Source organism: Talpa occidentalis, unplaced genomic scaffold, assembly GCF_014898055.3.
Source record: "Talpa occidentalis isolate TD23 unplaced genomic scaffold, MPIMG_talOcc4v2.1 talOcc4.13, whole genome shotgun sequence".
In the NCBI taxonomy this organism is placed as follows: Eukaryota; Metazoa; Chordata; class Mammalia; order Eulipotyphla; family Talpidae; genus Talpa; species Talpa occidentalis.
In genome coordinates this window covers 19774311-19801544 of record NW_023601322.1, presented here as the reverse complement: position 1 = coordinate 19801544, position 27234 = coordinate 19774311, and the positions used below count along the sequence as shown (strand labels likewise).

General features: G+C 41.8%; 1 protein-coding gene and 1 long non-coding RNA gene across 6 annotated transcripts in view; one reads left to right on the top strand and one right to left on the bottom strand.

The window, feature by feature from the left end:
- The window catches only part of SMAD2 (SMAD family member 2), a 63092-nt gene extending 55970 nt beyond the window's left edge, over positions 1-7122 (bottom strand). Inside the window, exons 1-3 of one of the 5 annotated variants that reach the window (XM_037508550.2) lie at positions 6679-6802; positions 2831-2928; positions 1897-1978 (exon numbers count right to left, since the gene is read on the bottom strand). The gene's annotated coding sequence lies outside the window, so the exon portion shown is untranslated. Of the gene's footprint in view, positions 1-1896; positions 1979-2830; positions 2929-6678; positions 6870-7065 lie in introns of those variants that run through there. The other 4 variants (XM_037508549.2, XM_037508548.2, XM_037508551.1 and 1 more) reach the window with 4 other exon arrangements.
- Positions 7123-7953: 831 nt separating this feature from the next.
- LOC119243062 (uncharacterized) overlaps positions 7954-27234 on the top strand; it is a 32491-nt gene continuing 13210 nt past the window's right edge. The window contains exons 1-2 of the long non-coding RNA XR_005124627.2: positions 7954-8230; positions 11822-12097. This is a non-coding gene — a long non-coding RNA (uncharacterized LOC119243062). The remainder of the gene's footprint in view (positions 8231-11821; positions 12098-27234) is intronic.

Sequence of the window (27234 nt, the reverse complement as noted above, 5' to 3'; positions counted from 1 at the left end):
ACTGTTTCTGGTGAATCCTCTCATCACCCACACCTCGGGCCTGTACCCCAGTTCTTGTATGCATAAATAAATAAATCTTAAAAAAAATACATAATCATTTGCACTGAAAGGTAATACATGAACAAAGTTGTTTATATTTGCATAAGATCTCTGTAACTAAACACAAAGTCTTAGTAATGCTACTTGCCTTTGGAAAGGCAACCGGATTGGCAAGGAAGAGGCTGGACAAGAAATTTTCATTGAATATCCTTTAGTATTTTTCAAATTACAATAATGTATTGCCTATTTAAAAAATGAAAAACAAAACAAAAAACCCAACCATTCTACATCTAGCTGTGGGTTGTTTTTATTTACCCTGTTTGACCTTCATGTGATATTTAAATCTGTCTTCAGAGGGATTTTTTTCAATTCCTCCATAAAGGTTTGAGGCTTGTTTTTCCCCAGTGGCTACGTATGTTTCAATGATATCATAAAAGTGTTATTACTTCTTTTTGAGCATGAAATTACCAGTTATTCTTTTTTCCATATGACATTATAACCCCATCCCCAACTACTAGATCCTTGATCTAGCAAATTTCTACAGGTCAGCTCTTAACTCTGATTTTTCTAAATTTCTGCTACCCAGTTATTTTCTCTCCCTCTCCTTCTCTAGATCAACTAAATACAGAAAAAAGGGGGAAAACATCTTAGATTTTATCACACTTTAGCTTAGCAGGAGGAATGAACCCAATGTGTGTGGTTCAAGCATGTCTGTGTGGTTTTAAGAAATCAAGATAGAGTGTATAATCAGTAATGACAAACACTGAAGACAGTAGTAGTATGATTGAGGAAAGACTGCCAGAGCGTTGAATTTGGCAGTTTAGAATTCACGGATGATCTCTAAAAGGAAAGTGAGAAGGGGAGTATGAAAGAGTAGCAAAAAATACTTCACAAAGTTAGAGAACAAAGGATATGATTGAGTATAAAATATTTCAAGTACTTTAAATTACAAATACAAAAATATTCCCCAAATATCTACATAAATTTTTATTTAAAAAATATCATAAAATACTTGAAGTGTGATAGTGTTGCCTCACACAGAACATATGAAGAACCACTGTAAATACATAATTACCATTGGAATTCCATTAATCCAAGTTCAAACATGTATCACACAAAGCAGAGAAAAAAGTTTAGTAATGACCTGGATGTTTACAGCTGTTTTATTTAGTCAAAGATATCAGGACAACAGAAAGCATTAGGGGGAAAAAAAAAAAAAAAACAAAAAAACCATAAAAACCAATTTATAAAAAAAAACTCAATTCTCGCTGAAATTGCTTTTTCCAAACTTGTAAGCTAGTAAAGACAAACACCACCAGTTGGAAATGTAAGTTGGCCCCATGAAAAACAATGGATAGTTTTTTAAACAAATGCATACAGAAAGCATTCATGTATTCAATTTTATGGACTGTAAATAGCTAGTATTTTAATATTAGTTCAAATATGATCCTGAAAGTAGATGACTAGTTCGGTAAAAGTCCACATTACTGCTGTGTAAAAACACTACTTGTTCATGAGTTACTTTCCTTTACCTTTAATTAGTTATGTGGAATCTCCAGTTCTGTAAAAAACTTGGAAAAATTAAATACCCAAAAATAAACCATCCCGCGATTATAAAAAAGTATTCAGCTATCAGGAGACTACACAGGGACAGACTCAAGTCAGCGCAAGTATTCAGTATTATTTGTCCTTCAAATACCCAGTCTGTCTTGACCCTCTGCTGCAGCCCACCTTAAATGAGTACAGCGTTGGTGTAAAAGTTGACACAAAGTCCCCGAATAGTGGTGGTCCATTAAAATTAAACTTAACGGTCATTTCCTCAGTCACAGAAGCCACATTTTAAGTACTAAACAGCACCTGTAGCTAGCAGCTCCTATAATGGATGGTGCAGGTCAACACAAAAATTTTTCTTCAAGATCAGTGGAGCCTCCTAGCCTTCCTGGGGATTAAATAAGAGGAAAACTCAGTAGTTTAGGCTTCAACAACAGTCCATTTCCCTTACATTCTGAGATTCTGCACAAAGTTTTGCTCTGTTGCTTTTCGTTAAGAGCTTTCTGGTTGCTGTGTGCATGTGTGTTGTGTGTGTGAGCATGCGTGTACGCTTGCTCTTTTAAGTATGTATACTATTTTAGACCAGAAATGGACAAAACTCAAACCTTAGGTCGAAGCTGAATCATCTTGATATGTAAAACATTTTGTAAAGAAAAAATTTAATTGCTCAGCTTATTATGAACTATAGCCTAACCACTGTATGTGAAATAAAAGGTGTATTTAAATGTGGAAAATATGGATTCAGATAGAGCATCTCTACTGAGGAAAAAAGTTTCCATAGTTCATTCAAGAGAGAAAGCACATGAATCCAGTTACATTGCAAAATTTATCTATTTATTCTGTGAGCTTTGCAAATCAGATTCATACTCCACATTTTGTAATTTAAAGAATCATTAAGACGTACATTTTCTGGGCCTCCCTGGTGGTGCAGGGGTTAAGTCTCAGCATTATCACGTTATTGCCCTGTTGCCTGAGTTAGCTCCCCGGCCAGGGAGCTACCCCACGAAGCACAACAGACCTCTCCTGACTCACCCCTGCTCCCCTCAGCAGTGTATTTCAGTCAATCGGCCTGTTCTATTCCCCACTCTGTCTCTGGTTCTCTGGTGAATCCCCTCACCCCCCAGACCTCTGGCCTGTATGCCATCTCTTGTATGAATAATAAATCTTAAAAAAAAAAAAAAATCATGAGTGAGAAGTTTAACAAGACGCTCCTATAGAATGACAAAAAAAAATGACTTACTTTGAATAAAAGGTGTGGCATTGGGTGCTATGCCATTGAGATCACCTTTTTTATTACTGGGCTAGCATGAAAGGCTTTTCAGTCTGGAATTCAGCTCTCTGAATGGCAAGACAAATGAAAAACATATTGGTCATAGTAGGTACTTGGATTTTTCATGAAAATGTCTTTCTTTAAGGCATATCATCCTACCCTTTAAAGAACATTTGTTAATCATCCTGAATGACAATCTAAAGAGTATCATGTAGATTACCACAGTCTTAAAAAAATTTCCCCAAACATGATTTAAGCTAACTGATGAACATTCATTAGTATGCTTTCAGGTCTGGTCCTGCGCTGAATGGTTCCAGACATGCTAGTTAGGCTTTGAATATTTGTTTTTGTGTCTTGTAGATTATCTCTATTATCCTCACCAGGTTGTTATCTGTTTTTTCCTGACAATAAACAGTAGGCTAACAGTTCCCATCCTTCCACCCCACCCCACAACACTATCCCCTAAGCCTCCCACATTATCCACAATCTACTCGACTAATTGGAAAGTCACAATAACTCTGTTACAAACATTTGAAATAAATGCCAACAGGTTCTAATTAAGGGTCCCAATGACTCTTAATTAGAACCACTAAAAACGTTAAGGCATGAACTTGGACAATTTTGCTACTTTAAGTTTTCTTTCTGCTAGTATCCTGGTTCTCAAATGCATTTTTTAAGGACAAGAGTTTGGGCAAACCATTTGGATCAGGAAAAAAAACTGAAAACCACAACTAGAAAAGAGATCATCTGGGAGGATCCTTATGTCTGAAGCAATGTTCTAGGCACTTTAATCACTGTCATTTAATCCTTTTAATAACATTAAGAGGTAGGTGCTATTACCTCCATTTTCAGTCAGAAAATCAAAGCTCAGGAGTTATTTGCCCAGTGTAGAACCTGAGAAACTATTAGCCTAGGTCTCTCTGACTCCAAAGTTCACAATCTTTCCACTACATGCTTTCCAATCCTTATTCTTGGTTTAACTACGTGTTTTTATACTTTATTGAGCTTCCACTGGAACCTCACTGATTCAAGTGTGCCATCTTTTCCCAACCAACAGACAATCAAACTAAGGTGAAATTAAGTTTATCTCTGAAAGTGTTCATCTCTTCAACAAATGTTTCTGAAAGAATACCTGTATCTTCAGTCTGTATAGACCATGCAAAAATGGTGACAAGTTTCCCCAAAAGGCAATGCTGCCAGTGACACTGAGTTAACATTTGATCTCTTCTCTAATTCTGTCCTCTGTATCTGACAGCAATGCAAGCATAACTTCAGGAATTGGCTCAGTAATGTTATTACATAAAACTTCAATTTCTACACTAACATGACTCTCTTATTCTAAACACTTTTCTAATCCTATTAAGGAACAGGGATGTGCCTCTCCCCTGTTAGGCATTTCATTGCCTAGTCTAGGGCCTGACACAAAGCAAATGTTATTTGACAAATAAATGAAAAAAATTGCTACTGTTCCATAGGTACAAGTTATGTGTTGAATAAATGCATACTCTCTCCTGAACTGGTTCTGAACTCTTCATATTTCTCATCTTTTGACATATCCTTACAATAATTAGTGGGAAACACCTTTCCTCCCACAAAAACTAAGAGCTCTAAATTGTCTCTTTTTTCAAAGAATCCTTAAAGACATGCCCCTCTCCATCCTCTAAAAATGACTCTTGTCCTAAGAATATGAATAAACCTCCATCTGCCAGATTGCACTAAATATGGCTTTTACATGCATTATAAAAACACCTGTATAAAAAAGATGCTATGAAGCAAGGCTTTTGGAATCCTCAAAGTACAAAGTCAACAGGGCTGAAACCAAACAAGAATAAGAAAGTGTTCAGACCCAAAAGCCAAAAGCCAAAATAATTGCAAAAATGTAAAAGTACAAAAGGTCTTAATCAGGTTATGCAGCTAATTTGAGTTTTTTCATTATTTTCCTTCAACATTAAGTAACACGATTTTAAAATTTACAATTAAGTAAAAGCGAGAAGGGGACCTTTTGCCATCTTAAAGTAGAAACAAGCTTTGTTACCATTAAAGTGAATTTCTGCCGAAATATACAAAATTATCACCAAAATCCTACATAAGAGTTAAAATACATGCCAAGCCCCACTAGCCACCCTCCCACCTACCCCACCCCCCACAGGAAATTACCCTGCAGTTTCCTATAAGACTATTATTTCATGAACTTTACATATTGTGTAGAGATATTATCACTTGCGATGAGCTGCAGATAGGTTACAACCTTTAAAATACCAAACTCTTACTGAACACCTACAATGTGAAATCAGTAAAAAGGACAGCTACCATGCATAAATAACAGGCTCTTTCTAAGAGTAAAGTCTTACTAAAGTAAGCCCAGAAATGGATGTTTCCCATCACAACGCATTAAAACTGGCCAAAGAACTTCTTTAAACTCAATGTTAACATTCAGTGTCTAAGTGGACACTCACTTTGGAAATGCCCAAAGACTTGAACTTTTATTTACTACCACAACTAACTGCATGGTAAAAACTAAGCAAATTCAAAAAAAAAATAATATCAGTGTTCTTTCTGAATTTAGTGTTTACTAAATGACCTTCTAGTGGAGAAATTATTTAAACATCCTGTATGGGTTTTCTTGGCAAATGGAAAAAAATCCTCAAACTGTGATACATTTATGAAATCTATTTTACATTATTTCTTCCATTTGTTCCACTTTCACATATCTATATAAGGAAAACAAGGGAACAAAAGTAGAATAACAAATTTATTATCTGATTAGGGTCAAAGAAAACATCCTTACAATCAATAGCACAGGTTCAACTCACATGAAATCAGAATAGAAAAAAAATGATAAGGAACTTAGATTATGAAATCATTCAGAATTCTGGAAATTAACTCTAGCTTCAGGGACCATTTTTGAAAAGATGGAATGACTCCAAGTGCGCGTTTATCATCACTTATTATTTATTAACAATTACTTTACACGTGTCGTTTTATAAGTTCAAAACACCAAAATCCAGGATACTCCAAACTGTAATAAACAAGACATGCCTGCCACGGAAAACACGACTTCGAATTTACCTGGAGATAGTCTATTTTTAATAAAGGTTAGTTAACGACAAACCGGTAACATTTAGCTTCTAAATGGTCAAGAGGAAGGAATAACAAAAGCAACCCAGGTATTGTTTTTCTTTTGTTTAGGATCAAAAGGAAACCACGACCGTAAGGGTTAAGCCAAAGAAAAAGTACACCCCCCAAGAACAGGATCCCCCCGCCCCGACCCCGAACAAAATAATTAAAGTTGCAGATTTGAAAACCAAGTTGAAAATCCGTGCAGTCAATCAGCGAGCCTTCCAGAGGCGTGTGACAACCGCCGGGCTCCACTCCCGGAGCAACTTTCCCAAGTGAGCAGGGCGGGCGGTCCACGCGCGAGGGCCTGCGCGTGTTCGAGCACAGCCGGCGGCTCGCGAGGCGAGACTCCGGCTAACAAAGGTTACAGCCCCCCGCCCCCCAGAAGAGTGGCCGCCAAGTACCTCCCGCCCCCAGCACGGCTCCCCAACAACTCCCGCAGGCAGAGCCCCGTCTCCAGCTTCGGAAACCAGCAGCGCGACCGCCCAGCGCGCGCGGCCGAGGGAGGGCCCGGCCGGCCCTTCGCCCGGGACGCGCCACCGGGGCCGACCCCTCCCCGCCCCCGCCCCGGCCCCGCGCCCCAGCACCCCGACCTCGCCACACCCCAGCCCCCAGCCCCGGGCCGGGCGCCGCCGCGAGCGCGCCGCCCCGCGCCCCCCTCGCACCCCTGACCCCAGGCCCGCGGGGCGCCGCGGCTTTACCTGCGCCGAGGCTGCGGGTCCCGCCCCGCCGGAGCCGGGGGTCCGGGACCTTTTGTTCCTTCCTCTTCCGAACGGGATGAGGGGCCGGGAGGGAGAGGGGAATGGGCGACGGGAGGCGGAACTGAAAACACGCCCGCGGCCGCCCGCCCCGCCCCGCCCCCCGAGCGGCGCCCGGCCCGCGGCCCCGGCGCGGGGAGGGGGCGCGGGCCCGGCCGCCGCCCGCGGCAGGAGGGGGTGGGGACGCGCGTCCCGCCGCCGCCGCCCCTCCTCCGCCCGCGCGCGCCCGCCTCCCCGCCGCGGCCCCGCGGGCCGAGCCGCCCCCGCCGGCCCACCTCCGCTTCCGCCCTGCGCCCTCCGCCGCCGGCCGCAGCGGCGCGGCGCACCCACCTCCGGGCGGCTCGCTCGGCGCTCGCTGCTGCTGGCCGGGAGCTGCTCCTCCGCCGCCGCGGCCGCGCGTAGCCCCGCCTCCCACCCCGGGCCGCGGGCCCCGCCGATTCGCCGGCGGAGCCCCGGGGCTGGCACCCCGCCGCCCGCTGATTGGCGCCCCCGGCCGCCCGTTAGGGCGCGAGGCACGCCGGCCGCGCGCAGCCCTCGGCGCGCACGGAGAGCGGGAGGCGGAGGAGGGCCGGCGGGAGGCCGAGCGCCCGCGAGGGCCGGGTGCGAGCGGGCCGGGAGAGTCGCGCGCCGCGGCCTCCCCACCTCTTCTCCCCCGGCCCGCCCCGCCCTCCCGCCGGACCGGCGGCGCGCGCGCCCAATCAGCGCGCGGGGTGCTCGGGGTGTGAGCCGCGCGTCGGGGGCCTGGAATCGGAAGGGAGACGTCGCTCGCTGATTGGTCCCGCCTCCCCCGTAGAGCGTGAGGCGAGGCGCGGCCGGCGGCCGACGGCCGGGCGGGGTGGGATGCCCGCCGCTTTGCTTGACGTCGGCCCCGGCGCCCTCCCTCGAGAGGTGCTGGGCGCGGGGAGGCGCGCGAGCCGCCGCGCCGGGGAAACGACCCCGACGCCCCCAGCCCGGGCCTCCTCCCGCGCCTCTCGCCCGCGCCATTGGGTGGGGCCTGGCCGCGGCCGCCGCCGGGCCCACCCTCTGTGGCCCCGCTGGGAGTGGACACCTGCTCGGGCCCTGGGGAGGCCCGGGGCCCGCCGGGAGGACGGGCGAGTCGGGGCCGAGGGAAGGTTCTGCAGGAGCCCGGGTGCCCGAGCCACTCCGGGCGCGCCCATATGCGACTGAGCGCGCGAGTGGGCGGGGCCCTGGGGGTGCACTCGGGGGCGGGGTCCCCGATGTAAATAAGCGCAGAACGGGCATCTTTTTGGGCTGTAGGACTGAAGGGGATACCAGGGATTTTAGCCTGACTCGTTCCTGCCTTTGGTAAAGATGATGCTAGTAGTGCATGCTCTGAGTGGTGCTTGTGAGGTCTGAAAGCTAAGCGCCTAGCATGTTTCTTAATTGCTGTTTTCCTCTCTTCCCCTTCATTTCTCCCCTGTTCAGGTGATGCCCACAGCCCCCAACTTCTTACTTCTGTGCTACAAGACCCTAAGCTGCTGGTTGCCCATCGCAGGTGGGGATACCTGCGCCTGTAACGCTGCTTTTTCCATTGGGAAAGCTTCTGCTGAAGTATTGAACCAACTAATCACATCAAGTGTTTATTAAGGACCTTCTCTGTTAAGCAGGAAACGTCTTAGAGCTAAGATTGAAAAGAAACAGGTCTCACACAGGTGGTAAGAGAGACAAGAATAGAGCACACTTGGCTCTCTGGCCAGAGCTCATCTCATGTACTTTTTCATTGGTTAAGGGGGACTCAAAATAAGGAAGGGGTAAAGTGTCATTGGCAATATTAATCAATAAGCAGGAAGTACCAAATGACCATTTCAAACAATGAAAGTCCTTAAAGTGTACTCAGAATTGAAGGCTTCCCTGAAGAGGGTGGTGATGAAGAGCGTGAACCCTGGAGTCAGGCAAATGGTAATTTTCAATCCAGCTTTGTTCCAAATCTGGGATCTTTGGCAAGTTGAAGTCATCTGCAGTGATAGCTACTTAAATATAGTTGTGTGATGATTAAAATAATAAAGTGTTCTATGCACAAATAAAAAAACATGAAATAATAAATGTGAAAGTGAATAGCACAGAGCTTTAAAGAAAATCAATAATCATTAATGTTTCTTCCCTTCTGTTGCCTGCTTGCGTTTATGCTGAGATGAACCTATTCAACAGGAATTGTTCCTTCAGACGTGTGGGTCCCAGTGGTCTCTTCCTTTGTCAGCTTAGCTGCAGCTCTACTCACCCCTTTTTAAAAAGAGCTGATGAAGGAGGCCAGGAAGCCAATTGGTGGAGCTGTTCCACCTCCTCAGCCTTTGGTTTCACTTCCCAGAGCCACCAGGGAAGATGGTCTAGGGCAAAGGCTAGAAGTAGGGAAGGCTATTTCTGGTTTTGGGTCCTTCCTGCTAACACAACACACATCAACCATTTTAATATGAAATGACCTTTAAGAAGCTGCGTTGAATCACACAGATATTTTCTCCTTTGTGACCAGATTATGTATTTGGATGTCCATCAGGGTGAATAGGAACAGAAACAAAAGCAGCACTGGCTGGGGTTTCAGAGGAGTCTGGGCCCTGGATGGGAGTTAGGGACTTTGGAGGTATGTTAATTCAGTGTGTAATGTGCCTAAGTCTAGGTTAGGCCATCTGTCCAAATTATCAGATTTTTTGGTCCTTAACTCTTCCATTTAGGAAACCTTCCAGGATCTGTAGGATTGAGAGAAGACAAGGAGACGCAATCTGGTTGCCAATGCAGGTCCCCAAAGAACTTAGAGACAGGAGTTTGCCTACTGCCCCCTCAGCTAGGAATGCATCTAAACCAAAGTGGGTCAGACAGAATCTGAAGGCAGGTAGATCAGGGATTGCCTTGGCAACAATCAACTTGGAAATCCACTGAAACACCACAAACTTATCAGTCAGTCCCTATTATATAAATTATACTGTGTGAGGCTTATTTTCCTGTGGATAGACATCAAGTTTAACCCTTCTTTACACATGATGCTGCAAAATCAGTTAAGAATCAACTTGAAGGTAGTTAAATATACTGGATAGACACATAAGAAAAATGGTAGTGGCAGTTGCTTCTAAACCTGGAATCATGAATGGAAAATTTAAATTTCATCATTGATTCTTCTGTAGTTGGAATTTTTAGAAAATTACATCCATCTGTTGATTTTTCAACTCAACGCATAGCCCATCTCCTTTCCTGTAAATTCGTAAAGCCCCTACTGGTTACTTCAGACCAAAGGATTTGAACTCACCTATGAATTTTCTCTCATGGTCACATTGATAACATACCATGACTCAGCTTTGATTCATGTCTTGATCTGTTAGTTTAGTCTTGAGCAGCATTTTAACCTCATGTCTATTTTGTCTCCCCATTGAGATTGTAAATTCATAAAGGACAAGGACAACATCTTGTTCTCAGTTGTATTCGCACACCCTTACGAAAATACTCAGTAATTAAAGAAATGTGAAATACGGTATTTCCTTACTTGTACAGCCTAGCAATGTTATATTTGAGAGTCATAGGCCTGCAGGCATTTTACATAACTTTGCCCCATTATTCCAGTTAATACATTCTTGCCCCATTCTCCCCCTTAATGCAACTATTGAGCATTTTGTAAACATCCAAGTTCTGTAGGAACTCATCCTGATGGAATTAAGTCTCTGTGAACATAACTACATATTAAGAAAAGATCCAATTATTTGCAATTGAAAGGACACTCATTCAATAAGATTAACTAAAAATTTTAAAGAAGAAATGTGTGACATTACTTTTGCTGTAAGCCGTGATGAAAAAATCCGACACCAGCTGTATTTTTATCTCAATGCAATGAAAATTCATATTTTCAACAGACATGCTGAAGATGTGTGCAACTGCCTCTACATACATATACCTTCCTTATTCACATGCTTGTTTTTATTAAAAATGAGAAATATTTAACATCTGCAAGGAAATGCTGGAGATAAGAATAAAACACATGCAGAAAAAAGAATTCAGTATTTATCAAGGTTAAATTTGATAAATTTATCAAACCAGGTATTGGTTATGTGCCTATCATATAAGTATTGGTTAATAATGGGAAATTCTCAGTCTGATCAAAATCAAGAAAACAAAACATACAGATTGGGTATTTTAATATTTGAAAAAAGAAAGAATTTCTGGTTGAGAGAAAAATATTTGGCAAAAACAAGCTACATTTTTCATCATTCTCAAGGAATCTGATGGAATTATATTTCCTGTCTTACATTTAAAGGCATAAATCATCATTGGATCAATTGATCATTGAAACACTAATCCAATGACTATTCAAATATTCCTTGGAAAATCATGGTACAATTCCCATGAAATGAGTACTCCCATGAAGACATTCAAACACTAACTGAGATGTACATATTTGGGGAAAAAAACTAAAAGAGGCCACTGTCTAAATTCTGAAAGAACAATGTGAAAATTATTTAAGGTTCTATTATGAGGAAGGATAATTTAGTAGTCATATGGCAACAATAGGACCTTATTCCTTGATTATAATTGTGTCTGACAATATTGACTGAGTCAGACCACTGGTAGGCAAGATAAGTATATGAAGGTATAATACTCTTGAAAAATTTCAAGCATATTAGCATAATTGCTCTGATGAAGACTAAAGAGATTATTTAACATAACTGACTAGAGCAGACAATAGATGCATAATCAGGGCCCTAATGATTGAATTAATGAGCCCCAATTGTTTGTCCTTACTGTAAACAGTCCTCAGTTATGAAAAAGACATTTTGCTGAAGGAGTCTGACAAATGTGTTAGCTGATGAATGGCCAGGATGTAATTAGTGGTGGGAGAGAGCCAATTACTACTGGGTCCTAAAGACTATATGGGTTATATAGTTATTTATACACATATGGCTACATCGAGTTTTCATATCAGCTCTTCCTTGTATTCATACAGTCATGGAACCTGATCAATGCTCATTTTGTAGCTAAGGAAATGGAGACTCAGGTGCCTCCAAAGTATTATAGCCATTTAGGACCAGGGATTAATCATACAGTGTCTACCTTTCTTGCTCTGTCTGATACTGCCCACTAACTCTTTTACCTGGCCCTGGTCCTTCAGGGGGGCAACTGCTGCTACCACCATTCAAGACACAATACCTCAACTTCCACTTTCAATTCAGTGGCACTGGACACTGGTACCATCCACCGCTGGCATTACCAGCACTGTTGCTTCTGGAAACCAGGTCAAGCGGACATCTTAAACCCTAGATCAGCACTCCTTCCAAAGACATCAACCACACTGATGCCTGAAATGAGGAGTTCCCAAATCTGAGAATGATTCGGAGAGAAGTCTATGCAAAAACCACCGCACATTCTATATGCTGTCAGTTTCCAGGTAAGTGTTTATGTTTTATACCATAATTTTGTTGTTTCCTTCCTCATTTACAGTTCCCTTTGCTGTACAGTTCCCAAAGTGTCAGCTTTGCTGGCAACTTTATTATGTGGTAATTGTGATTTCTCATCATAGGCTGGTCAGCAGTGAATTGTGCTTCCTGACCTGTGCACACTGGGTTTCAAAGGTCCGCATTTTAGATAGATGGCTTTTCACTTACCAGAAAACACCAAGTAGATCTATTAAAAGTAAAGATTATTTAAAAAATTATTTTTTGACAGTCCACTGAGGTATAACTTTGCAACATATGTTCTCTACTATTTTATAAAAAGTCATATTAAGGTATAATTCACATACCATACAATTCACCCATTTAAACTATACAATTTAATGGCTTTTGATATATTCCCAGAGCTGTGCAACCATCAATACAATCTAATTTTAGGACATTTTCATCACACTCAAACCCCATACTGCTAGCATTCACTTCCCATTCCTCCCATCCCTAGCCAATCATAACTCTACTACTTTCTAGATCATAGCTTTATTCTAAAATTTCTTTCCCACTTCTGATATTCTGTCTTTTGGTGTGCTGCCTATCAAGTTGCAAGATTCTACAAGGTTTTTTGCAAGAGAATATTAGTGAATATTGATGCTAGCAAACATACAGCCTTGCAATTACAATTGGTTGCCAATAGATAAAATATTTTACTGAGCCCACAAGACAGGTATCCCTCCAGTGACACTAACTTCTGTTCAAAGATGCCAAAGAGCCAAGTTTTCCATTCATTCAACAAAGCTATATATGTTCCTGGAGAATCTAGTCTAAAGAAAGGACTGTACACTATGCTGGGAAGAGAAGGAGCAGGACATAGGCCTATTCTGTTAGAGGAAACAGCTGTCAGGAGCCAGCTCACCTGCTCTTGGTGATCAGAGCAGACATCCCAGAAGAAGAGGCAGCAGTAAGTAAGATGATACTGCTGAGAGTAAGCCAGTCAAAGAGTCAAAGCAAAGAAAAACCCTACGCAAAAGCTCAGATGTGAGAGAAGCATGTCTGGCCGGAAGGGTGGAAAGATGAGAGAGAGAAGAGGAGCATTAAGAGCATTAGCAACCAAACAGGTTTACATGAGCCACACAGTTCAGGACTTTGAATACCAAGTGAGGGAAATTACTATGGCTTGAAGAGGAAGTGTTCATAATTCAGCAAATTAAAGATGCACTGGATATTTGATGCTCTAAAAAATAAATGGCAACTTGTTGAAAAATGTTCAATATTGGAAAGAATTCATGAATTGCTACTTTAAAAAAAAAGATTTATTTATTTATGCATACAAGAACTGGGATGTAGACCAGAGGTGTAGGGGGTAAGAGGAGTTAACAGAGAGTATAGGGAGCAGAACAGACTGACTGAAATATACTGCTGAGGGGAGCAGCAAGCGAGTCAGGAGAGGTCTGCTGCATCATGTGAGTTGCTCCCTGGCTGGCTAGGGAACAAACTCGTGCTGCAGTGGCTGGCAATAGCTTGATAGTGCTGTGTCTTTAACCCCTGTGCCACCAGAGAGGCCCTGAATTGCTGCTTTTCAATCTTCTTTTAGAAGCAAATATATTTCTCTTTTAATCAAAAATTTCAAGTTCAGTATCAACTTATAATAACAATGATATTTAAAATTATTTTATTATTTAATAAATATGCCCACCCCAGCATGTACAGGAGTTTATTCTGATGTTTGAGGTTATAAAATGTTTCATAATGCTTGCTTCTCCATAACCAGTCATGAAGTAATATCTCAAGATGTAAAGAAAAAAGTCCGAGTTATCTTAAATAGCGTATATATTTAATCAATTACTTATGTAGAAAACCAAGCACCACAAGTAATTTGAGAGTAGTCTCTCTCACTAGCACAACTGTAATTAGTACAGTTAACTTTTTGAGGAGTTCTAACCAATACCAGCGGGCCTTCAACTAAGTGTCTCTTAAATATTTTTGCTTTGGAAATCATTGTACCCTCTGGTCCAATTCAGGGTGGAACACTGGAAGTATAATAGAGAAGCATTTATTAAAAATATAGGAAAGTACTACCCTGGGGACTATGAAGAATATGGAGGAGTAGCAGGTATGGTTCCTTCTCTCAATGAACTCCAGTTCAACTGGGAATATGAGAGGGGCTCCAGAGGAGGTCGAGGAGGTAGTGAACCTTTATTGCTAGTCCTGTCACTGTGCAGAGTGCTTAAGGCAGACTTTATCCCAGTTCATCTTGAAATGACACCAGAAAAAAGGCATTTTCCTTAAGAACCACAGAAGTCCCAATAGAGGTAAAATAACCTACCCAAGTTTACAAGATTTTTTTTTAAGTGTTTTTTTTTTTTTGAAGATTGATTTATTTATTTATACAAAAACCAAGGTACAGGCCAGATGCGTGGGAGGATGAGAGGATTCACCAGAGACAGAGTGGGGAACAGAACAGGCAGACTGATGAAATACACTGCTGAGGGGAGCAGCGGGCAAGACAGGAGAGGTCTGCCCTGCCATGTGGGACCCTTGCCGGCTGGGATCGAACTGCTGCTGCAGAGACTGTGGACAGCTTCACGGCACGGTGCTCAACTGCCTGCGCCACCAGGGGAGGCCCTACAAGATATTTCTAAATGAGGTAAAAATCAGGAAATACACCAAGCTCAGACTTGTGAGCAACCTCCTAATTCAATTAGGCAGGAATGGTCTAGGCCCTCTCACATCAGCTCTTTGGCTCTAGGGAAAGTGATGAGAAGACCTAGAACTTGGACACTAGCAGCCACCAGGAAAACCTAGTATGTCTCTCAGGAGGGCTTTGGTTCTGCTTCCCAGCCTGTGGGGGAATATAGGGGTAAGCGTGCTGCTGCAAAGACTTGGCATCCCACCCCCTAAGCCTGCTTAGGTCCCCAAGATGGGGCTGCCTCCTGAGATGCAGGGGGACTCAGGGAATGTGCATGCATAGTGGTGGGGAGAGGACTAGAGTTGCAGCTGGGACTGCAGTGCTTTCACTGGGATACAGAACCCATCTTGTCTGGATGTTCCAAAAGGGCAGTGAGACCAGGCAGCCAGAAGGCTGCATTTCAGGGGGAGTAGAGGTAGAAGTCTCTCCATCAAGGAGTTATTGAAGACTATGGGACTGACAAGCTTATTGATGCAGAAGAATTTCTACTGCATTGTTTCATCGGGGCTTTGCCGGGAATGGAGACACACATCCCTAGAAGAAGAGTCAGTCCTTCCAAATGTCTATTATTAAGCAGGTCCTCCATGTCAGACCTTACTCTACATGTGGAAAACAGCAAATAGCAGAAAAGAAAAATCTCTATCTTCTCAGAGCTTGCAGAATATAAATTGCTTTCCAGGTGAGGGAAATAGAAAATAAAGAAAATGGATAGTAAATGTCACCAGATGGTGTTAAGTTTGATGAGAAAAATAATGCAAGGAAGGAAAATAGGGCATGCTGGAGCATGGGTGACCTGTTTGCCATTTGTAGTAGACTGGTTAGAAACATCCATATTGAGAAGGTCACACTGGAGCTAATACTTATGGGAGGTGAACAAGCCAGCCAGAGATCTGGGGAAGGAGGCTCTCAAGCAGTGGGAAGAGTGAGTGCAGCGACCCTGAAGCAGGGGCCTCCAGGCCAGGCAGGCCACTTAAGGCCGAGCAAGGAAAAGCACAGTGGGCAACAGAGAGTAGGGGAAATGGAAAAAAGGCCATTTTAGGGATTAAGCCTTTTGAGTAAGGTAAACATTTCCAGCACATTCAGTTGTGAGATTGTGTGTTGGAAGAAGGAGAGTTGTATTGGCCAGTTTGGGATTAGGTCACGTGAATATAAAGAAGTGGGCTAGGGCCAAAGTCATTGAGTTGTATGCAATGATGGACTATTCCAGTTACCACTGCTGTGTAACCAGCCACCTCAAAACAGAGGGGGCATAAAACAGCCATGAATTCTGTATGTTAAGAAAAGAGGCAGTGAAGGTGGCTTGGACACTCACATAACTGCTAGGTGATGCTGGCTGTTGGCCAGCACACCTATACATTATCTCTTCATGAAGCACAATATCCTCATAGCCCAGAAGCCTCAGGCAGCCAACATGGCAACTCAGGGCTCCCAAGGAGAGTGTCCACTGGAAGCTACCATCGTCTTAAGGCTTGGGCCTGGAAATTGGCAGTGTCTCTACCACTGTGTTTTACTTGTCACATAGTCACAGAGCCCAGATTCAAGGAGGGAATGTGGATTCCCATCTCTTGCCGGGGGAGGTGACAAAGAATGTTTAAAGTACAGGACTAGTTGAATTCATGTAAAGAGAGAGTGGTTATAGGCAGGAAAGGGCTATAGAACATACCTGGAAGAACACACCATCATTTAGAAGTGGGAAATATGAAGAGAATCCAGCCAAGAAGATAAGGTGGTTGGGGGAAAACCAAGAGAATGGGGTGATTGTTTCAAGAAAAAGGGAATGATCTATTGTGCCTAATGCTGCTAAGTCAGAAAGATAAGATTGAGAAGTGACCTTTGGATATGGCAACATAGAGAATGATATCATGACAATGGCAGGTTTAGGAAAGACTGGGGGTTGAAAGTCTGATTAGAATGGGTTAAAGAAAGAATGGAAAAGCAAAGATAGGCATGTCTTTTGAGTTTTTTGTGAAGAGGTATAGAAAAGTGGGACAGATCAGTGAATGGAGATATGGACTTAAAGGAGGATTTTAATAAGATGAAACATATTACATTTTTTGTAGGCTGAAGGTAGTTACCTAGTGGAAAGGGGAAACTGATGGTACAGGAGAGAGTAGATAACTGGTAATAATGACCATAAGCTAGCGAGGGGGATGGGACCCAGCACACAGTACTTACTGTGGGTAGCTGACCTGTCATGTACATTCCTGATGGCAGTAGAAGTTGGTTCTTACTCTCTATTATCACAAATCTATATACAGCATATGAACATGTATACAGTATATCATGGTACTAAATTTTTATGAGGCACAATTAGGGAAAAACAACCCCTCATAAGGGGGTAGTTATAAAAAAAAAAGGTTAAGAATTACTGGCCTATAATAACTGAAAAGAAGGCAAAGGGTATGGGGCACTATTAGTAGGTATTTAGATGGAGTGATGGGAAGCATGTGGAAGCTCTTGTCTTCTGATGTCAGCTTTCTTAGTGAAGTAAGAAGCAAATGTGAGGAGAAAGTGAATTTTGTATGTTTGACAAGAGTTGAGAATGAAATGAAAAGATATCCCATCTTTTTTTTTTTTTGAAAAGAAAATTTTTTTAAGATTTATTTATTTATTTATACAAGAACCAGGGTACAGGCCAGATGTGCGGGAGGGTGAGAAGATTCACCAGAGACAGAGCAGGGAGCAGAATAGGCAGACTGATGAAATACACTGCTGAGGGGAGCAGCAGGCAAGACAGGAGAGGTCTGCCGTGCCACGTGGGACCCTCGCCGGCCGGCCAGAATCAAACCAGCACTGCAGGGGCTGCGGACAGCTTCCCAGCGTGGTGCTCAACCACCTGTGCCACCAGGGAGGCCCAAGATATCCCATCTTCATTGGAAGAATAAACAATGTTAAATTGACCATATTACCTAAAGCAGTTTATAGATTCAATACAACATCAAAATTGCAACAACATTCACCAAGGAAATAGAACAACTACAACATTTTTATGGAAACACAAAAGATCTCAAATAGCCAGAGAAATCTTGAGAGAAAAGAAGAAAAATGGAGGTATCACACTCCCTTCAAACTATATTACATAGCAACAGTAGTCAAAACAGTGTGGCATTGGAACAAAAATGAAACACAGACCAATGGAATAGAATAGAGAGCCCAGAAATAAACCCACTAAATAAGGACAGTTAATCTTTGACAAAGGAGCGAGAACCATACAACAGAGAAAAGAAAGCCTCTTTAACAAATGGTGTTGGGAGGCTTAACCACATTAATTCCTTACTTAATTCCATATACAAAAATTAATTCAAAATGAATTAAAAACTTGAAACCATAAGTACATAAGAGAAAACATAAGGGATACACTATTGGACACCAGCAACAGAATGTCTTAAGGACTCAACTCCAACAACATGGGAAATAAAAGCAAAAATAAATAAATGGGGCTATGTCAAACTAAAAAGCTTTTGTACCTGGAGCAAAACCATCACAAAAACAAAAACCACCACAAAAAGGCATCCTACAGACTAGGAGAAGATGTTTGCACATTTTACATCTGACAAGTTTAATTTCTAAAACGTAAAAAATTCATGATACTCAACAAACAACCCATTCAAAAAATGAGCCAAAGTCCTATATAGATTCTTCTCAAAGAAGACATCAGATGGCCCACATGCCTATGAAAAAATGCTCGACATCACTTATTATAAGGGAAATGCAAATTAGAATCACAATGAAATATCACCTTACCCCTGTGAGAATTGTCCATCTCAAAAAGACAGGAAACAGCAAATAGAGTGTAAGGATATGAAGAAAAAGGAACACTCATCCATGAGGAACACTCATCCATTGGGAATGTAATTTGATGCAGCCTCAAGGGGAGATAGAATGGAGGTTCCTCAAAAAGATAAATATGGAAATATCATAGGATCCAGCAATAACACTCTTAGGCATTTACCACTAATAAGAAAAAGAAATTGTGGAATATATACTCAATGGAATACTACTCAGCTATTAAAAATGATGAAACAGTCCTTGATAAATTTGTCCTTTTAGAACAAATGGCTAAATCTTGAGGTGATTATGCTAAGCAGAAAAAAAATCAGAAAGCAAAAGACAGTTACCAGATGGTCTCACTCATTTGCAGAATATAAATAACTAAAGATAACAAACTGGCAAAACAACAAGAATAATTCTTAGACTCTGTGAAAAATATACTGGTTACCAGAGAGGAAGGGGGTGGGAGATGTGGGAATAGGGGAGAGAGGGTGACAGGGTTGTAGCATTGGAGAGTTGGTGGAGGGTGAGGGAGGCATGTACACGTGGAGGTGTGAAGTTGTACTGCCAGAATTATGTAGTTATGTAAACTAGTGACAAGTCAGTAAAACTTTTTTTTTTTTAAAAGTAAGTTTGAAATAGATGTTCTGGAGGATAAGAGGGGAATTAACTAAGAATTTGTTTGATTGATGTTGGTGGATATTTTAATGTGACACTAGTCAATATGTCTGTGCTTTTCTCCAGCCACATTCATTTTAGTCATTTTAAGGTATCACCAGGAATGGGATTTCTCTAGAAGTGTAGTAGACAGAGATATGGGCAAGTATGTATCCAAGAGTGACTGTAATAGTCAATGTTGCCCCCCCCCACACACACACACAGCCAAAGCTCCCTTAACAGTAGATGTTGTTGTCTTTTTATGTGAAGTCCCTGCTTGGTGTGAACTCTCACCTGAGGACTTCCTCTTGGCCTGTGTTCTAAGCAGGCTAAAAGAGCTGGGGAGTTCATGTCCCCAGGAGTGACCATCAGTCAATAATAGATGAGGTACTTGGTCCTCCCCGGTGGTGCAACAGTTGAACGCTGGGTTGCGAAGCTGCCCGCAGCCTCTGCAGCGCCGGTTCGATCCCCACCCGGGTGAGGGTCCCACATGGCGTGCAGATCTCTCCTGCCGCCTGCTGCTACCCTCAGCAGTGTACTTCGTCAGTCTGCTTGCTCTGCTCTCCCCTCCAGCTCTGGTGAATTCTCTCATCCTCCTACACTTCTGACTGTACCCAGTGCTTGTATAAATAAATAAACAAATAAATTAAAAAAAATAGATGGGGTACCCCAGGTTTTTTACCCCAAAGGGGGAATGACCAAAGAGTCTTTTGCATACCTGCTCAATAAGTGCCTTTGTTTACTTTCTTCCTTCCCTGTCTGACTTTCTTACACTCCTACCAATACTTTCTGTTGTCACCTCCCAAATAAACCATTAGCATTCAAATCCCTCAGAGTCAACTTTTGAAGGAAACAAAGTAGAGCAATAATGAACCATAGTTTTAATGTCAGGAAAGGAGAAAATTAAGGATATGATGGTGGGTTGGGGAAAAGAGGGTTGCTAGACAGTAAAATGTTATAGAATCAATGGATTGGAGGACTCTGAGGTACAAAAATGTTGGGGTCAGGGTACCAGAAGTAATGGTTGGAGAGTGGGATGCTTGAATTTGGGATTGTTGGACCATAGCTATCATTTTTCCACTTTAAAGGTGGGTTCTATGTCACTGTCTTTGTAATTTTTACAACATAACAGGCCTTCTACATGAGCCAGGTAATGTTACATCCGTTAGAAACATTAACGACAAGTTAACCCTCAAGGCAAAACCCAGAGATATATGTCTTGATGTCATCTTTGTCTTGTAGAAGAACCTGCAGTTTAGCAAGATCAGAGTGATTTGCCCAAAGTAATCCAGTCAAGCCAGGAACCGATATCTTAGGCTCCCCACTTACTAATACCCTGCCTGGGAACCTGCCCTTGAATTCAGAATTATTGAGCCCAAAAGAAAGTATTATTAACAGACTGGTTTTCTGTGTGGCTTATCATCTGCTTCCAAAAACAATTTCCAAACAAAATCAACAAAAAACTTTTCAGCAATAGAAGCATCCTTAGACTAATTGTGTAGAGTTCTAAAGAGATTCCTTTAGAAGGATGGAAAACTACATACCACACAAATACTGTCCAAAAGATAGTGGGGATAGCAGAATGATATCAAACAAAATAAAATTTAAGCATAAAACCCATACATAATAGTAAAAGTAACAATCTAATAAGATTATATAATAATCACAGACTTAGCACACAGCCTTTAAATATACAAAGACTGGGCATCCCCTGGTGGTGCAGGCGGTTGAGCGCTGCACTGTGAAGCTGTCTGCAGCCTCTGCAGTGCTGGTTCCATCCCGGCCAGCCAGTGAGAGTCCCATGTGGCGCAGCAGACCTCTCCTGTCTCGCCTGCTGCTCCCCTCAGCAGTGTATTTCGTCAGTCTGCCTATTCTGTTCCCCACTCTCTGGTGAATCCTCTCACCCTCCCGCACATCTGGCCTATACCCTGGTTCTTGTATAAATAAATCTTTTTCTAAAAAAAATAAATATACGAAGACTGATGCATTTACAAAAGGAGAAACTGGGGCCTCCCTGGTGGCACAAGGGGTTAAGCACTGCACTATGAAGAAATTTGCAGCCTCTGCAGCACAAGTTTGATCCCCAGCCAGCCAGGGAGCAACCCACATGGCGCAGCAGACCTCTCCTGTCTCACCTGCTGGTCCCCTCAGCAGTGTCCTCAGTGTGTCTGCCTGTTGTGCTCCCCACTCCGTCTCTGGTGGATTCTCTCACCCCCCACACCTCTGGCCTGTACCCAGCTCTTGTATGCATAAATAAATAAATCTTTTTTTAAAAAAAAGGAAAAACTGACAAATGTACAATTGTGATGTGAAACATTAACCTGTTCCTTTTAGAAACTGTTAGATCAAGCAGACAGAACATTAGAAAGGATATAGAAGTTTTGAATAAGAAATATAATCCAATAGATTGTTTGGAAAAAATCTGCTGCTGGGAGGTTGGTTAACAGGAACTTGGGGAAAAGCCTAGAACAAAACCTCACAGGTTTATGCCTTATGGCATGGGAGCATCCTCAAGACTCAAGCCCAGGCCTCACTAATTCTGAATTCTGGGCAGGTTCCCAGAGTATCCATTGTGGGCAGGGTCTTAGTAGGGCGGGAACCCAAGACATCCAGTACCTGGCTTGACTGAATTACTTTGGGCAAATCACTTTGATCTTGCTAAACTGCAGGTTCTTCTACAAGACAAAGATGACATCAAGACATATATCTCTGGGTTTTGCTTTGAGAGTTAACCTGTCAATTAATGTCTATAAAGCATGTAACATTATCCGGCTCATGTAGAAGGCCTGTTATGATAGTTGTAAAAATTACAAAGACAGTGACATAGAACCCATCTTTAAAGTGGGAAAATGATAGCTATGGCCCAACAACAACTTACCAGGGATTGCTTTATCTCTGCGCCAGACAAACACATGCTTTGGAATCAGACACACATGGTTTTCAATCTCAGCTCCATAATTTTCCTACTTTGTTAAACTGAGATAATAACAGTGTTTACCAAATAGGGTTGTTTGGAGAAATAATCAGAATTATGCATTAAGTATAATGTTGGTATATCAAAAATGTTCAGTAAGTGGTTACTTCTATTACCTGAAGGATTCAGTAAATAACTATTTGTCATAGTTAGTAATTCTCCCATTTTCTAACAAGAGCCAATTGACAGCTTGTCATTTTCTGATGAGGGGAGTCATGTTAACAAGTAATGCCTGAAGTTTATTATTGCATTCCTATATACCAACACCTTCACATACATTAACTTTGCTCTTCAGGTTTCAAAACATCTTCCCAAGATAGTTGGGGACACATATAATTTTCCCCCATTTTTCTGAAGAGTAGATGGCAATAGAGTTGAAGTATCCCTCCCTTAGCTGTCTAATTAGTGGTAGAGCTAGAACTGGAATTCCAGTGCCTGCTCAAGTCCTTTAAACTAAGTCTTTATCCAAGAGAAGCAACATAGATCAAAGAATCTTGTATGAACAATATAGAAATCAAAGAAAAGAATTCAACCAATTCAACAAAGGTGACTTTTTAATTAACCATCTAATAAATGAATTGATATATTCTTTTAGCAAACAGTATTTATTCTGGTTGTGGTAACATACTGGCCTCAATCATGGCCCTATCAGAGTTTAAACTTCATTAAGAAGGAGAATAGAAGCAAGAATTTTTTTTCAAAGGAAAGAGGAAATGTATAATAGGCTCATAAAACTGCTATAAAGGTATAGTGGACAATTATTACCGGCCCAGCACATGCCTTTCTTTAGGGAACTGTACCTCCCTTTTCCCTTTCTGTGCCTCTTCTGCTTATAAGGGTCCCATAGGGGCTGCCATATTCTTGGATAACCTCAATCCATGGCCATAGTTGATTGGCCCAGGGTGGGCATCTCACTCAAACCAATCAGAACCCCACTCAGGGCAACTACCAGTCCTTATGGCACCTTTGTGGCATTGAGAAAAGGTGTCCCTCCCTCAAAACACTGTGTGTGTAAAAGGAAATTGATGAGATCTACATGATTTAAGGTGTAAATGGTGACCTGGCTTTGTACAGTGACTCCTTGCAGCAGGATTTTTGAACTTTAGGCCACGAACAATGACAAGCTGTGTCTCTCCAGTAGCAGAGATAATAACACTCAAGAGCTGAGACAGGCAGCCCCTCTGACATATGGAAAAGGCTTGTCTGCAGCGACTACAATGAATTCAATGTGTGGAAAGAAGCCAAATGCAGAACAGAGAGAGCTGGTTGTAGTTATATTTGGGGCCATGATTCCAATTGTCATGGAGGCTCTGCTGCATCCTGGCTTCTTCCATTGTTTGGATGTTCAACTCTTTCTTTTTTCCCAAAGCCAAAACAGTCCTCTTTTTCACTCATGCAAGATCAAATAGAAATCTTTGTTACTTGCAACTAATGCAGCTGTGAATTTAATTTCACTAATTTCCACATCCCTCAATTTTAAAAGCAAATGGGGGAAGAGCACATTAGCTGTAATCTCAACTTGATCAAATGTGATTTTTACACAAAGGGAAACAGCTCTGTTTCTATCTATTCCAACCCAGTAAGTAGTTTCTCATTCTATGTCCATGTCTAAAAAGAAAATTACATGTTGGCTGCCCACTTTAATTGTTTGTAATCACTGAAATTTGCAGCCCTATCCCATGGTGTGTTCTGAGACCTCTCCTCATGGGGCATTCTTTCAGCGTGTTTTGTTGGCAGTAGCTGTAACAATTAGAAAATTGGAAAATGTATAAAATCCAGAGGGATGTCAATTTTGATATTTCTTTCCTTTGGTCAATGTTGTTAGAAATATGTAGGGCCCAAGAAAAAATTAAATGGAACCATGGGCTTTATCACCAACCAGCCGGGCTCACCCGATTACACTCATTGCCCCGACTTCTAGAGGGTCAGGATTCAGTGAGTCTCTTTCCAGTGGTGGCAGGGAGACAACCACTGAGTTTGTGCAGAGCCAGTATTTTATTTATGTGTTTATTTTTTAATAGGTCAGCACCTGTATAAGGCCATCTTCCTCCCACATTCTCTGAGTTTTTCGTACGCTTCTTTTGCAGGATTGGACTTGATAGTTACAGCCAAATACGCAGAGCGGGAGAATTGAAACTTATTTGTATACAGGCATACACTCACCTGATGAAATGCAACTGTGAAGTCATATTTTAAAACAAACATGAATAGCAGAACTGGGGTGCTTCCTTTATCCCCATCTTTATTGTCCCTCAAATTTGTGTTTTCTCTTTGGAAACAGGAAAGTCACTTGAAACCACATTATCTGGCACATAAGGTAGACAGACAGTCAAGCTGTAGTATGCAATTTTGAGCCCAAAAGAAAGTATTATTGAGTTATAAGACTGGTTTTCTGTGTGGCTTAAAAGCTGCTTCCAAAAACAGTTTCCAAACAAAATCAACAAAAAGTTTTTCAGCAATAGAAGCATCCTTAGAACACCTGTGTATTCTTCTAAAGAGATCCCTCAGAAGAAGAACCACTCAGTTGGATAAAAGACCTTGTGTGTGCTTGCATTCAGAAAAAAATTACGTGATGAAAAGCCTAAACTAGTGCATCTGCTCCAAAAACAAAAACAGTGATGTAAATATTTATGTTTCCAGAATATTCATCAAATTAGCAACTTAGATGTAGTCAAGTTAGAGCTTCACCTAACACTAGATCCTAAAATAAATTCCCAATACATAAAAGGGAAAAAATCACAAAAATATTAATGATTAAAAAATATGAAAGGTGAATAATTTAAATGGTCTCAAGATATATTTTTAAGCATAAAATTATGAAAGGAAAAGGAATGTAAGCATGTTATATCTGTCTACAAAAATATTTCATAAAAACATTTTATAGAAAAATTATGCATTCATTAAGGTGAAGAGTTGATAGCTGTGGTAGATACGGAACTATTCAAAAGTATTAAGAAAGTATAATTTTATATGAACATGAGACATGTTTTAAATGATGTTTACTCTTACTTATTGCCAGGAAAAATGCACATTAAAAATTTCGTGATTGGAGTAATATTTTTAAGTATATATATATATATTTTTTTTTTTTTCCTTATCTTAATGATTCTATGCATGTACTTTAATCAGCTTACGAAATCCATCTGTGATGAGTTAAGGGGGAGGAAAAGAGTTGGGGGCAGGAGGCGCAGATAGATTTGGGGCTTAAGAAAAAGGGAAGAGTTAACTATTTGTTTTTGATATCTAAAATACGGTTTTAGAGCATGGAAAAACTCTTTGTCAAAAGAGAAATTTTAGGATGTCTAAAATTTCAGCCAGATTAGAGACTAATCCAGAAGGGCTCAGAGTATACAGTTTTGCCTCTGATGGCTAAACTCTGGGGTTGGCTGATTTAGGAACAAGAAGGATAGAAGACAGACGACAGAGAGTCCAAAGGCAGGCCTTTCTTCTTCAGGTGGGAAGAAGAAAAATTTATATTTCTCTTCCCCGCATATGCCAGGCAGGCACATAAACATCCAAATAAGTTTCGGGAAACCCAATGGCACTGGGACTAGCAGTGTCATGGAGGAGAAACCCTGTCTGTTCAGACTCTGAGCTCAGAGACTGGGGTAGGATGGGCAGGAGATGGGCAGTGAGGCAAACTGCTCCTGGTGCTCCATGGCCTGATGCGACAAGCAAAGGATCCACATGGAGCCAAACATCCTGGTAGGGAAGGCAGTGGAGCTAACAAGGTCAGGGGGCTGGCAGAAGCAAATGGATCTAAATTGCTGGACTCAGAGACCCTGACAATGGGTGCAAGTAGGGAAGGTGGGGCAGGCGCCCTTCAGCAGTTCCAGGTTAAGATCACTCCAATGCCAAGACTTACTGGGAAATGGTCTCTGAGAAGTCTGAATTTGTAAATTGACAGTTCATGATTAACCAGAGGACACAGGAATCCTATTCATTGGCATGTCTTGGGGCTCCTAGACGTATGGGGGTGTCACATGATATTTCACACCATCTGAAATATCAGAGCATTTTTAAAGCATAATGAAACTACAGCTTGTTAACACAGCAAAGTATAAGTTGAGTAATTTGCCATCCAGTTAACATGCTGCTTTTTTTCTTGCTTTCATGAGATTTTCTTGGTATTATTTCTGTGTTTTCCACATTTTTCCCATAATATCACTTTGAAATTAAAAAATGTGATAAATATTTTTAAAGATATGTTTGTATATAAACAAATACAGAATTGAGGGTAATGTTTTAGTTAAAATTAGTTTCTGTGACATACTTACTATATTAATATCATATTAGTGTAGTCCTATAATGATATCAATGCAATATTATTGTAAATACACAATAATCCAGAGGTTAACAAAATCAGTCTCCTTAATTTAGTCACACCTTACCACATGTATCTTTCATCTTCATTTGGGGAGGGAGGTTTAAGGATGAAAACGAGCCATCCACTGCACTGATTTTCAGTAATTCGTATGGTAGAAGTCCAACATCCCCCTGCCTAATTAAGCATATGCTGACTGGGATTAACAAGGAGATGAAATTTACTGCCCATAGAGGCTTGCTGGGTTCCTGGCGCCATCTGTGTCGTGAGCGGTGCCTGCAGCACAGGACAAAGATGTGGTGATTCACTGGAACCTGGTGAAGAGCCTGCCCAGACTCTGACAGAAAACAGGATATGGTCATTCTCTCGAGGCTTAGCCCAACTCAGCTGTGGTTTCCTTGATATGCTCTCTGATTTCCCAAGCCCAACCTCCAGTTTTTATTGCTCTGCAGTGGCTTTTCCACACACACCCTGGCTCAGACAGAATGAATTAGATAATGAATTGTGAGCTTGGTACTCCTCCAGGAGGCCAAAGCAACTGAGTGTCTTGCCCAAGGTCACACTGCAATTCTTCCACTCTCGTGGCAGAATGGGGACCCCACCCAGGTGTCCAAATGGCTCACCCGGGAATACTGGAATTGGAGCAAAATACTCACAGCTCAAGGTGATACTACTTGTTTACCTAAATAACTGTCACAAAATCCCTTTTCATTTTTATGACTCA